This window comes from Cajanus cajan, chromosome 10, assembly GCF_000230855.2.
Source record: "Cajanus cajan strain Asha chromosome 10, NIPB_CcT2T_4, whole genome shotgun sequence".
NCBI classification, from domain to species: Eukaryota; Viridiplantae; Streptophyta; class Magnoliopsida; order Fabales; family Fabaceae; genus Cajanus; species Cajanus cajan.
The window spans coordinates 51,520,121-51,534,000 of record NC_138526.1 but is presented as its reverse complement, the minus strand read 5'-3'; positions in this window follow the sequence as shown (position 1 = coordinate 51,534,000).

Sequence of the window (13,880 nt, the reverse complement as noted above, 5' to 3'; positions counted from 1 at the left end):
GTCAGTACACATTCTTTTACTTATTTCAAAAAATTAAATTATCAAAGATGATATTCATTCTCTCTTTTAATGAATGCTTTAAAATGAAATTATCATCTATCTTCATAATCTTAATCTTCATCGTACTCATGTCATAACACTATGAGTTATAGAGTGTTGTATTTTTTTTATGTAAATGTTGTTGTGGTTGTTAAATTATTTAGTGTTGAAAAACTTTGAAATTGAGTAATTCCTCATAAGTTTTGTGTTAGAAGAGGAGTGTCTTTGAGTAAGGGTAAAGCTAAACCTGGAGAAAGGTATTTAAGTCCTTTCTTTAGAAATAAGCTTCATTAGTTCATTTCTTTAGAGGAGTTGTAGAGAGAGTAGTAAGAAAAGCTCTAAGAATCCTAAAAAACTTCCTTTCTTCTTCTCAGATTCCTAAGTAGAGATTCAAACTTGAAGAAAAGGGAAATCTGTTTCTAGTGTGTCAGAGCGAAGACTTCGTGAAGCTTCATTCTTCTTCATTTTCTCCTTCTTAGTTTGGCTCAAAATCAAGGTAAAGGAAGCTAGAAATCCTGAGTTTAGTTGGAATGTAGAGTTGTTGAATGAATTATAAACTTAATGTTGATAGAATCATTGAAATTCGTAGCTATGCGATTTGATTTCAGAGTGAGTTGCATGTTGAAATATGAAATTTTGGCATTCTTGGTGATGGGAGAAAATTTTGATGTGTTTGTTAATGATTTGGTGTTACATTCTTCCTTTTCTTTTAAATTCTGAGTTTCATATTGATGTGTAAATGATATATATGATGAGTTGTATGTAGGAATCAAGTCTGATTGTGAGGATGTTGAAATTTTGAAGGGAAGGAACTTTATTGAGCTGATGAGTTGTTCTTGATGTTCATGCATAAGTTTCTTAGGCTATGTTAAGTCTCAATTATACTTCTTTTTGGACAAGACTTATTGAACAATTTCACTCATCCTTTGCACCATTGCAAGATAATTGTTATCTTTTTGATTCATTTTGTGTGCAGATATAGCTAACCTAGAATTTAGCTAACAATATCCTAATACACCTCATTTTTTGTGCAGGTATTGAGCTAGAGAATTGAGGATAGAAGACCCATAAGATTGGAAATTTAAGGAGCTAAGGAGCAGGGAAGAGTAACTGTGCCGTGCGCAAGACTAATACGTCGGGCGTGTAACCCTAATCTGACTCCCCAAGCTCGTATTTGAAGAAATCTTTGAGGTTTTTCTCCTCATTCACACATTGGACGCATTCTAGGAGTTGAGGAAGGGATTCCCGAAGCTTGGGACCGTTTGTTTGTGGGTCTTTCCTTCGGTTCTTCATTCTCTCTTCCACCTCTATTTTTGTTTCACCCTCATTGTTTTGAGTGGTTCTACCCATTATTTTGTGGGGTTAGATGTAACCAACGATACTCTATTGTAATCCTTACATTTTTAATGATATATACATGTTGTTCCATTCACTGTTGTGTATGTTTCTATTCTTAATGTTTGCTTTGGATTGATTCTCCTTGCATGATATAGGTTCCATTGGGTATTGGAAAATAACCATTAAAACTAGCTCTGAAACAAATGCCTAGTGAGAAATGTATCTAGGAATGGAGCTTGGCCCATTAGTAGTCTTAAACCCTAACCCGTAATGCGAGTGTAGGTATTGGATACTCAAGGAATTGATATTCACTATCCGCACCTAGGTTCTTGCCCTAAGGGATTAGGTTTGAGTAAACTTATGGGTTGACTAAGCAATGAATGTAATAAAAGATTAAGAATTCATTAGTGTGACGTTTGGTGATATCTGACCCCACAATCTTACAAAACCATAATACCATTTCTACCCTTCTCCACACACAAAACAAATACTTTTATAGTTCAACATTCCAATAGTCATAACCTTCAATTCAACTTGCATGACAAACTATGAATTTGGAATTATTCTTTAGTCACGAATAGTCAATAAATGCTTATTTTACCTACTAGTCCCTGTGGATACGATATAATTTACTACTTGAACGACCGGTATACTTGCCGTGTTTGAGTCCATTGATATAATCAAAATGATTTATAATGATGATAAAAGTAGTTTCAACGGAAATCTCAACAGGCTAAGCGCGGGTTTTCACGTTTAGCATGAGAATTGGGAAGTGCCTCTAGAAAGTTGAGGTTAAGAATGAGTTTTCACGCTTAGCATGATAATTGGGAAGTGCCTCTAGAAGGTTGAGACTAAGTGTGAGTTTTCACACTTAGTGTGGCTAACTAGCTAAGGCTAATTGTGAGTTTCACACTTAGTGTGAGAATTGGGTATGCCTCTAGAGGGTTGACATTAAGTGTAAGATTTCATGCTTAGTGTAGGAACTTGAAATTTTTCTTACACGACTTCCTAGAAGTTTGACACTTAGCATGAGATTCCATGCTTAGTGTGAGAACTATATATTAGTCAAATATTTACTTTTCTAATTGAGTTGGTTGCTTACTTGTGTAGACCCCTAAAATTGTCCGGGTCGGAAATAAAGCTTGAAGACTCTCGAAGACTGAAGGATAATCGGCCAGAAGGACTCCTCGAAGGCCCTAGGAGGGTTCTCTGTAGGTCTAGAGGTCTTAGAATAGCTCAAAATAAAGAAGTGGAGGGAAAAAGCCCAATACGGCCGTACTGAACTTAATACGGCCGTATTGAAGCTTCAATACGGCCGTACTGAAGTCAGTACGACCGTATTGACACTTCAATACAACCGCAGCGAACTCAATACGGGCGTATTGAAATTTCTGAACTTCAATACGACCGTATTGAACTTCAATACGACCGTATTGAAGTTCAAAAATTTCAATACGGCCGTATTGCCCCTGTAGGCCGTATTGCGCCTATTCCCTATAAATATGACGTCAATTGGACGTCATTCCACACTTTTTCACTCAGTTTTGACTCCCTCCTTGAGTATTCTGGGGTTTTTGAGCAGTGTTCTGCCCTAGAAATCTCTCTGGGAGTCGATCCGACGAAGTTCTTGAGCCCCGAGCCATTTTGCTTGAGGATCGAACCTAGTCGAGGGGAAATCTTTTTTGATTCCCTTAGTTAAAATTTTGTTCTAGGAGAGCGAGGAGCGGGCTTGTAGAGCGAGGGAACGCCAAAACGCTTCCCAGTTCTTTGCAATATAAAAGCACGCTTCAAGAGGTTTCCCTTCAATCCTTCCTTTTACTGCTTTCTGTGTGCATATTTAAACTGTCATCATGTAGATAGTCAATTTATAATTGCTTAGAATAAATAGGGGTAATTTAGTAATTTTATACTGTTCTTTTAAAAATAATCTGTCATAGGGAACCCGAAAGGGGCGCCGTGGGGTGCTAACACCTTCCCCACGCGTAACCGACTCCCTTACCCAACTCTGGTTGTAGTGGCCAAAGTTGATTTTTAAATCAATTGCCTTATCCCTTTTTCCAATGTTTTGAGTAAAACATTGGTGGCGACTCCACGAACCCTCCTTTTGCGAAAACCACTAATCCATGGAGGGTCCCGCTTGGGATTAATATGGATTGGTGAGCCTTTTAATAAAATTGCTCGTTTGACGAGGTCTCCGTTTGAGAATAAGTCATTCTAGCAATCCACATTTTCAAAACAAATAAACGAGTCCAACCATCCTTCGCGAATGCCGAAAGCCCGTTTCGGGCCGGTGGCGACAGATGGCGACTCCACTGGGGAAGCCTCGAGAGTCAGTCCCATTTAGTGACAGATTATTTTTAACAAATAATAGTTAAAATTACTTCATTACCCCTTGCTTGTATTATAATATGTTTTATTATATGGCTTTAAATAACTGTTGTATGTTTAAAATTTCGCAATTGTTTGAAATAAAAACTGCACACAAACCTTTGCACACAACAGTTCCCTCTATACCCGGGGGCATGAGTGATTAACCATAGGGAGTGGATGTAAGTACGGCCGGTTGTCGAATGGGTCTATAGGTGCCCGTAGACCGTTGTCGGAAAACATCACTCAAGGTGATAACCATGAACTCGAGTCCGACAGTGCGTTGGAGCTTTCCATCGGCTTACGACGAGAGGAATTGGGTCCCTATAATGGGGGCACCTTGGGGGCCTTTGACCAAGTGAGAACAGTTAGATCCTCCTTGAATATGCACTTTTCTGCAGGAGACCCCTACCTCGTGTTTCGCTCGTGACTGTTCGTGGATGAGTGAATTGTTTGTGCATTGATTATGTGACATTGTATGAGCATACATTGCATTATTTAAACATACAACTTTCCTATTCTTTTAAAAATAAGAATAAATAGGAATAAGAATCTTCCATTATACGGTGTTAACATCTACCTTCATTACATTCATATAGGTAGTTTCCCTTTTCACCCAAAAAATATAATAAATAAAAATACCCAAAAAAGAAAAAGGGTTATTTATCCAAACCAAGCAATATCATGCATCATCTTAGGGACATCCCGAAAACATGATAAGGCTTAGTTCAATAAACACAATGCATGCATATTCATCGCCATCATCTCATATCATGCATATAGATCATGGAGGGATCTAGGAGTCATTCATACATCTCTCCTAGTAATCCATTAATAAACATTAATAAAAAGAAAGGATTAGTCGATGCGTATGTTCAAAGAATGGATCGCACGCCGTTCGTTATCAAGTGTAAGCCAACAACCGTGCCAATCGAGCGCACATCAACTCCGTTGTTGGTAATCAAGACGAATAAAGGGGAAGGTCCGACACCATTAAGGATCACAGTCCCAAGGCCTTTCCCTTACAAATCAAATAAGGCTGTGCCGTGGATATACGACATCCACTCTTCTGCCGACAGCGATATCTCCAACATCGCTGGACTTGGGGGCATGACTAGGAGTGGCAGGATCTACACTCCCGAAGATCTTCATGACAAAGCTCCCAAGAATAAAGGGAAAGAAAAAGAAGAAAAAACCGAGGAAAATAAGGAATCCGAGGAGGAGACAGACAAACTGTTAAAATATATCCGACAGAGCGAGTACTCCATCATGGATCAACTTCATAAGACGCCAGCAAAGATTACTCTGTTGTCGTTGATCCTATGCTCCGAACCGCATCGGCAAGCTCTGTTGAAAGTCTTGAACGAGGCATACGTGTCGCACACTATCTCCCAAGACAAGTTTGAGGGGATTGTTAGTCACATCACGGCTAATGATCACCTCACCTTCATCGATGAAGAAATCCCCGCCGAGGGATCAAACCACAACAAGCCCTTGCACATCTCTATAAAGTGCAAGGAGTAGCACATCGTTAAAGTCTTGGTAGGTAATGGATCTTCCTTGAACGTGATGCCAAAAAGAACGCTCAAGCAATTGGCAATCAAGGGAGTCCAAACGCGCCCGAGCAACATGATCGTTCGAGCTTTCGACGGTTCTAAAAGAGAAGTAGTGGGAGAAATCAATCTTCCAATCCAAATTGGACCCACTATCTTCAACGTCGAATTTCAAGTGATGGATATCACTCCCGCATACAGCTGTCTCCTCGGCCGACCTTGGATTCATGATGCGAAAGCTATTCCTTCTACGCTCCACCAGAAAGTCAAGTTCATAGTGGGTGACAAACTGGTGACCGAACAAGCTAAAGATGACATACTCATCAGCAAGCCATCCAACATACTTTATGTGGATGCAGCAGAGGAAGCTTTAGAAATCGCCTTCCAAGCATTGGAAATCGCCAATGTTGAAACGTTTCCCCGAGAAATGAAGAAGGTAGCTCATACGCTCACAAAGAACGGATACTTGCCAAGACAAGAATTAGGCAAGGACTCCCAAGGAATCCCGGAGCTACCCATTATCAAAGACAATCCGGGGAAACAAGGGTTAAGATACAACCCTAACAAAGATCAAAGGACGAAGAGGAACCAAGATCCTTCTCGACGTTCTTTAAGCCAGATCTTTAGGAAGGCTGGTTCACAAACGTCAAGGCCAGCTGTTGTCATCAAGTGTCCTTCTCCTTCCGATAGGGATGTATAGACTCAGTGACTATTAGAGATCACTCCTCGGGGACAGCCCGACCCCCGAGCCTCGATAGGGCACATGTTTCCATTATGATTATAATAAAATCATTCTTCATTAATTCTTTATTGCTTCTTTTCTCGCTTGCAATAAAATTCTAGACCACATTATTTTAACCCTGTTTGAATAAACATGAATGAGGTTAAAATCATCTTAATAAAAATAAACCCACATCATTTTTATGTGGAAGTGTGTGTGTCAACTTGGAGCACCTTTTCTTGGCCTCAATAAGTGCCGTCATGGATAAAAAGAAATCCATTCAGGACAAAAATCCTAAAAAACAAAAAAGCTCGGCAGGAAACCCAAAAAGGGGACTGCGCAAAAATAAGAGCAAAAGACCCGCTAGGAATCCCACAAAAGGGTGACCTAGGCAAAAGTTAGGGTTACAAAATGAAGACAAAAACCCGCTAGGAATCCCACGAAAAAGGGTGACCTAGGCAAAAATTAGGGTTACAAAATAATGAACAAAAACAAAAGCCCGCTAAGACATCACAAATGGGTGTTTTAGGCAAAAGTTAGGGCCGTCAAAAAAGAAAAACAAAATAAATCCATGATGGTACCATCAATTGAATTCAACAAGGGGCTCAAGAAAAGCTATCCAAGCACAATCATTAATAACGAAGATGTGCTTAACCTCATAAGTGTTTAATCGAACAAGCCTAAACACATAAGCCTACCATGGCCAGCCATTCTTACAAAAACCATTTTTCAAAAAATAAAATAATCCCCTCTAAAACACAAACTTTTGAAAATATATCCTTTCCTTCTTTTCTCTCTTGTCCCAACGATTTTTGAATAATCTAGTGGAAACATGGAGATATAGTGGTCAATAGGAGGGTTGACACATCTCTTAAAGAAAGGGAAGAATCATTTGGTTGATGACACCAAAATCAAAATACGCATCATTCCTCGGTAACAGAAATCGGCAGAGCATAGTCCGTCTGGAGGAATGGCAAAATCCAAACAGAAAAACGCATCGGTTAATTCTTTTGAAAAAAGAATCAAATAGAATTAGGTGCATCATACCGCATACATGCATACAGATGATAGGTGTACTGGAAGATCACTTATTCTCTGTTTATTGAAAAAACAAAAAAAAAATAATAATAAAAAATATAAATTTCAGAAAAAACAATGCGCCCGTTCCATGTTCAGTACACCCGTACTAAAATTAGGGTTATGAACAAATTTTCAATTCAATACGGGCATACTGAAATGAATAACGGCCGTATTGGCCATAAAGAAATTTTCAAAGACCTCGTCATGAGGCAATTGCATAAAATAGAAAAAATAGAAAAAATTGCTTGTGTATGACAGCAGCAAACAAAATGCAAAGATTCAGAAAATCAACAGCGTCATACAGAATAACTGAGCCTGGAGAGGCTTGCCGAAAGAATACTCTCAGAATAACTGAGCCTGGAGAGGCTTACCAAAAGAATACTCTCAGAATAACTGAGCCTGGAGAGGCTCGCCGAAATAATACTCTTTCAGAATAACTGAGCCTGGAGAGGCTTGCCGAAACAATACTCCCACAGAATAACTGAGCCTGGAGAGGCTTGCCGAAAGAATACTCTCAGAATAACTGAGCCTGGAGAGGCTTACCAAAAGAATACTCTCAGAATAACTGAGCCTGGAGAGGCTTGCCGAAACAATACTCCCACAGAATAACTGAGCCTGGAGAGGCTCGCCGAAATAATACTCTTTCAAAATAATTGAGCTTGGAGAGGCTTGCCGAAATAATACTCTCTCATAATAACTGAGATATTTCTATACAGAAAAAGCCAAAAAATGACAAAAAAAGGCAAAAATACAGAAAAAGCCAAAAAATGACAAAAAAGGCAAACATACAGAAAAAGTCAAAAGTCGACAAAAAAGACAAAGATTTCACATCTTTCAGAATAACTGAGCCTGGAGAGGCTCGCCGAAATAATACTCTTTCAGAATAATTGAGCCTGGAGAGGCTCGCAGAAACAATACTCTTCCTTCAGAATAGTTGGGCCTAGAAAGGCTCGATTCCCCAGAGATATCTCAAGCTTACACTCACGGGCCAAATCCCCCAGCGAGAGCTATCAAAGCAAAATCGACGCAATCCCCAATGGAAGTGCGATCATCCAAACAGTATATACAAGTCAAAGGACTTAACACTTCCTCAGTGGAAGATAGCTCTCCGACTCAAAGCGCTGAGTGAGGCTAAGCCTGCAGAGGCTTCCTAAATAATACTCTGGGATACATAAGATCCCTCATTCCCCAATCGCCTACTCAGAGGCATCCCTGCAAAAGAAGAAAAATCAAAAAATATCAATAAATATTCCCCAAGCGGAATCCGGCACTCAGCCGAACACTGATTCCTCAGTCGCTTACATAAGAGGCACTCCTTCAAAAGGAAAAATCATAAAAAGATCAATAATCATTCCCCAAGTGGAATCCGGCTCTCAGCCTATCATTGAACATCAAGATGATCTGCCTAACAGAAGAGGCCAATCACAACCAATGACAAAATCCCCTGGCGGATAACAGCCTACACAGAGGCAACAAAATCCAGAAAATCAAAAAGAGATACCCGAATAAGGATAAACCGGGATACTCCACCAACGTCGAAAGGACGTCAGCCAATCATAAGGCATCGCTCAACTCAGAGAGAGAGCATCTGTGTCTATACCCCAAGGAGTCAGAAATTCCCCAAGGGTACCAACAATGCAATGCAAGTTGGGGCACAGGGACCTGTGAATGATTGCACATCCCCTAGACGGATCCCTGCGTTATCCAGCCCTCAGTGGCACAAAAATCAAAAACAATCGTCGAAGCAGCATCGTGGACTGTGGAGACAAAATCAACATCCAGAATCCCCAGCGGATAACAGCCTACACAGAGGCAGCAAAATCAGAAAACCAAAAGAGACACCCGAACAAGGATAACCGGGATACTCCACCAACGTCGAAAGGACGTCAGCCAAACATAAGGCATCGCTCAACTCAGAGAGAAAGAGCATCTGTGTCTATACCCCAAGGAGTCAGAAATTCCCCAAGGGTACCAACAATGCAATGCAAGTTGGGGCACAGGAACCTGTGAATGACTGCACATCCCCTAGACGGATCCCTGCGTTATCCAGCCCTCAGTGGCACAAAATCAAAAAAACAACCATCGAAGCAGCATCGTGGACTGTGGAGACAAAATCATCACAAATCCCTGGAAAGGAGATATTCACGCTACCCCGTCGTCACAAACACGGAGGTATGCAGCTTCCGGCTCGAGCAATGAGCGAAGCTATCTCTGGAAAGGGGGTACTCACTGCTTACCGTTGTCACAAGGGTACTTAGCTTCCGGCTCGAACAAAGAGTGAAGCTAAGCCTGGAGAGGCGGTACTCACAGCTTCCAGCTTGGGCAGCAAGCAAAGCAAGGCCTGGAGAGGCAAAACTCACACCGTCGTCACAAAGGTGCTTGGTTTCCGGCTCGAACAAAGAGCGAGACTAGGCCTGGAGAGGCGAAACTCACACTGCTACCGTCGTCACAAGGATACTTAGCTTCCGGCTCGAACAAAGAGTGAAGCTAAGCCTGGAGAGGCGGTACTCAACCATCAGCGTCATCAGAGGCGCGTTGATGTCCAACTTTCGGCTCGGGCGTCGAGTGAAGTTGACCTTGGAGAAGGTAAACTCAGCTACCGAGGATGTCAGAAGCGCCGAGGTATGCACCCACCTGGAGAGGCTACTCAACATTTTTCCACCGGAAGACGCTACAAGTCAGAAGGTCGGCACAATACCCGGACAATTGGGTCAACTCCTTTACTTGTCAGCCGATACACCAAAAGGCCGTCCGACTAAGTAAAGGGGGGGCAGCTGTAGACCCCTAAAATTGTCCGGGTCGGAAATAAAGCTTGAAGACTCTCGAAGACTGAAGGATAATCGGCCAGAAGGACTCCTCGAAGGCCCTAGGAGGGTTCTCTGTAGGTCTAGAGGTCTTAGAATAGCTCAAAATAAAGAAGTGGAGGGAAAAAGCCCAATACGGCCGTACTGAACTTAATACGGCCGTATTGAAGCTTCAATACTCAATACAACCGCAGCGAACTCAATACGGGCGTATTGAAATTTCTGAACTTCAATACGACCGTATTGAACTTCAATACGACCGTATTGAAGTTCAAAAATTTCAATACGGCCGTATTGCCCCTGTAGGCCGTATTGCGCCTATTCCCTATAAATATGACGTCAATTGGACGTCATTCCACACTTTTTCACTCAGTTTTGACTCCCTCCTTGAGTATTCTGGGGTTTTTGAGCAGTGTTCTGCCCTAGAAATCTCTCTGGGAGTCGATCCGACGAAGTTCTTGAGCCCCGAGCCATTTTGCTTGAGGATCGAACCTAGTCGAGGGGAAATCTTTTTTGATTCCCTTAGTTAAAATTTTGTTCTAGGAGAGCGAGGAGCGGGCTTGTAGAGCGAGGGAACGCCAAAACGCTTCCCAGTTCTTTGCAATATAAAAGCACGCTTCAAGAGGTTTCCCTTCAATCCTTCCTTTTACTGCTTTCTGTGTGCATATTTAAACTGTCATCATGTAGATAGTCAATTTATAATTGCTTAGAATAAATAGGGGTAATTTAGTAATTTTATACTGTTCTTTTAAAAATAATCTGTCATAGGGAACCCGAAAGGGGCGCCGTGGGGTGCTAACACCTTCCCCACGCGTAACCGACTCCCTTACCCAACTCTGGTTGTAGTGGCCAAAGTTGATTTTTAAATCAATTGCCTTATCCCTTTTTCCAATGTTTTGAGTAAAACATTGGTGGCGACTCCACGAACCCTCCTTTTGCGAAAACCACTAATCCATGGAGGGTCCCGCTTGGGATTAATATGGATTGGTGAGCCTTTTAATAAAATTGCTCGTTTGACGAGGTCTCAGTTTGAGAATAAGTCATTCTAGCAATCCACATTTTCAAAACAAATAAACGAGTCCAACCATCCTTCGCGAATGCCGAAAGCCCGTTTCGGGCCGGTGGCGACAACTTGATGAATGAGTTGTATGTTGAACACTTTTTGTTTGAGTTGTTATTCATGACTAAATGATGATGAACGAGTTGTATGGATGACGTTGCATGATCATGAAATCAATATGTTGTATGATGAGGATTATGATGTGAGTTGCTAGTTGAAAGTTGAGTTGAGTTGTAGGTTGTGTGGCTGTGTTGAATTTGCTAAATGTGTGATGATTTTGTGTTGTTGAGATGATGAATGCTTTAGACATTTAGGTATGATGTTGTTGAGTTATGATGATTGACTAGAGGAGATGTTTTTAAAATTGCATATCCTATTGTGTAGATATTGTGGTTTGGTGTGTGGAGTCGTGTGCAAGGTGTGTGGCACTAGGCACAATTTACTTTGAAAATTCTTTTTGTTTGATTGATGATATGGTGAACATGAATATGAGGTGAATATATTGCATGTTGTGTGATGATAGGTGATTATTGTTTATATATATATATATATATATATATATATATATATATATATTGATATAGGATAAATGATAATATTATTGATTTGTTGATGTGTTATTGTGAGAATGTTTTAGGCATTTAGGCATGATATGTTGCATGAGTATTGACTTGTTGAAGTGTTGATAGTGAGAATGTTATAGACATTTAGGCATATTGATTGACTTAAAACTAGAAGATTTGGATATTTCATAGTGTGAATATTGGTGTAGTGCTCTATAAGCTAAATTGTTAAAAAAAAAACTCTCATTAAGTAGACGTTGTCTCTGGAGTGGATTGTTAAGCCTCCTCTAAGTCCTTAGTTAATGTTGAAGTAAGGTATGAAGTTGAGGGTTGAAACCCTTAACTAATTACTAAAGAAGTGTGTGGTATCGTGAGGAAAGTTAGCGGGTTAAATCCATAGGTGACTTAGTTTATGCATGTCAAGGTTGTGGTACACCCGTACCCAAGTTATGTTATACTTGAAAATGGTACTAAACTTTCCTAGATTAAGTGGCGACATCTAAGAAATCATATTGTAGGAATTGGTATCCCAATTGGTTGTTGATATAACAAGTGTAAAAAGATTGGTTGGTTCAATAGGGTCAAGCTACTTAAACTACTCAGCTTAATTAGTGTAGGAGATCTCCAAAAATGAATGCATGATGACATATTAGTTGAGGCGCATGCATATGTGTGATTTTTGGCGTGTTCATATGCTTGTTGATCATGTGGCTTAATGGAATTTATGTGGTGAAATATATATGAATTGTAATATGTTGTAAGTTGCTTACATTTTGTAAGTTGTTTGATACCGTGTTGAGATGTTTTGTTGTCTTGACATGTTGTGGATTGTTGTTAAGTCTCAATTTTACCTCTTTTTGGATAAGACTTATTGAACAATTCCACTCATCCTCTGAACCATTGCAATATAATTGTTCTCTTTTTGGTTCATTTTGTATGCAGATATAACTAACCCAAATTCATCTAACAATACCTTAATACACCTCATTTTTGTGCAGGTATTGAGCTAGAGACTTGAGAATTGAAGACCTATAGGATTGGAAATCCAAGAAGCTAAGGAGTAGAGAAGAGTTAATGCGCCGGGCGCAACATTACCCGCGCCGGGCGTGATCGAGACAGAGAACTCCTCTGGAAGCCATTGTGCCTGGCGTAAAATGAATTGTGTCGGGCATGTGTCCTAAGGCAGAGAGTCTCTGAAAGACCCTGCGCTGGGCGAGAAGACTTAAGCGCCGGGCGCGAAACCCTAATCTGATCTCCCCAAGCTCGTATTTGAAGCCATTTTCGAGGGAGAAACCCTCATTCATGCAAGGGCGCCTCCTTGGAGCTGTAGAAGGAATTCTCAGAGCTTGGGAACGTTCGTGTGTGGATCTTTCCATCGGTTCTTCACTTCTCCTTTCATCTCTATTTTGTATTTACCCTCATTGTTGAGTGGTTCCACCCATTTTTGTGGGGTTAGATGTAACCAACGTACTCTATTGTAATCCTTACGTTTTTAATGATATATATATGTATTGTTTCATTCTTTGTTGTGTACGTTTCTACGCTTAATGCTTGCTTTAGATTGATCACCCTTTGCATGATTTAAGGTTCCATTGAGTATTGGGAAATACCATTGAAACTAGTTCTGGAACATATGCCTAGTGGAGATTGTATCTAGGGATAGAGCTTGAGCCATTAGTAGTCTTAAACCCTAGCCCGTAATGCGGGTGTAGATATTGGGTACTCAAGGGATTGATATTCAATGTCCGCACCTAGACTCTTTCTCTAAGGGATTAGGTTTGAGTAAACTTATGGGTTGACTAAGCAATGTATGTAACAAGAGATTAAGGATTCATTAGTCTGACGTTTGGTGAAATCTAACCCCCACAACCTCAAAACCATTATACCATTTCTATCCTTTTCCACTCACAAACCAATATTTATTTATAGCTTTCATTCCAATAGTCACAACTTTGAATTCACATGACAAACTATGAAATTGGAATTATTCTTTAGTCACGAATAGTCAATAAATGTTTATTTTACCTTCTAATCCCTGTGGATACGATATTTTTACTACTTGAACGGCCGGTATACTTGTCGTGTTTGAGACCGTTGATAGAATTAAACGAATTTACAAATATTAACAAAAGTGTTTCAACGGAAATCTCAACAATTGTGAAGTGTTTGGCAGTGTGGTTTATGTGATGTGGTGGGTAGTATAGTTTTATTTACTTCTATACTTGTATTATTATTGTATTCTTTGAAATATTAACTTATACTTTCATGTTTCCATATGATTAGACTGTGATGATCAAGTTTACATGGAAGTAGGATATGATTTAATGCTCATTTTCTCTCATAGTCTTTTATATA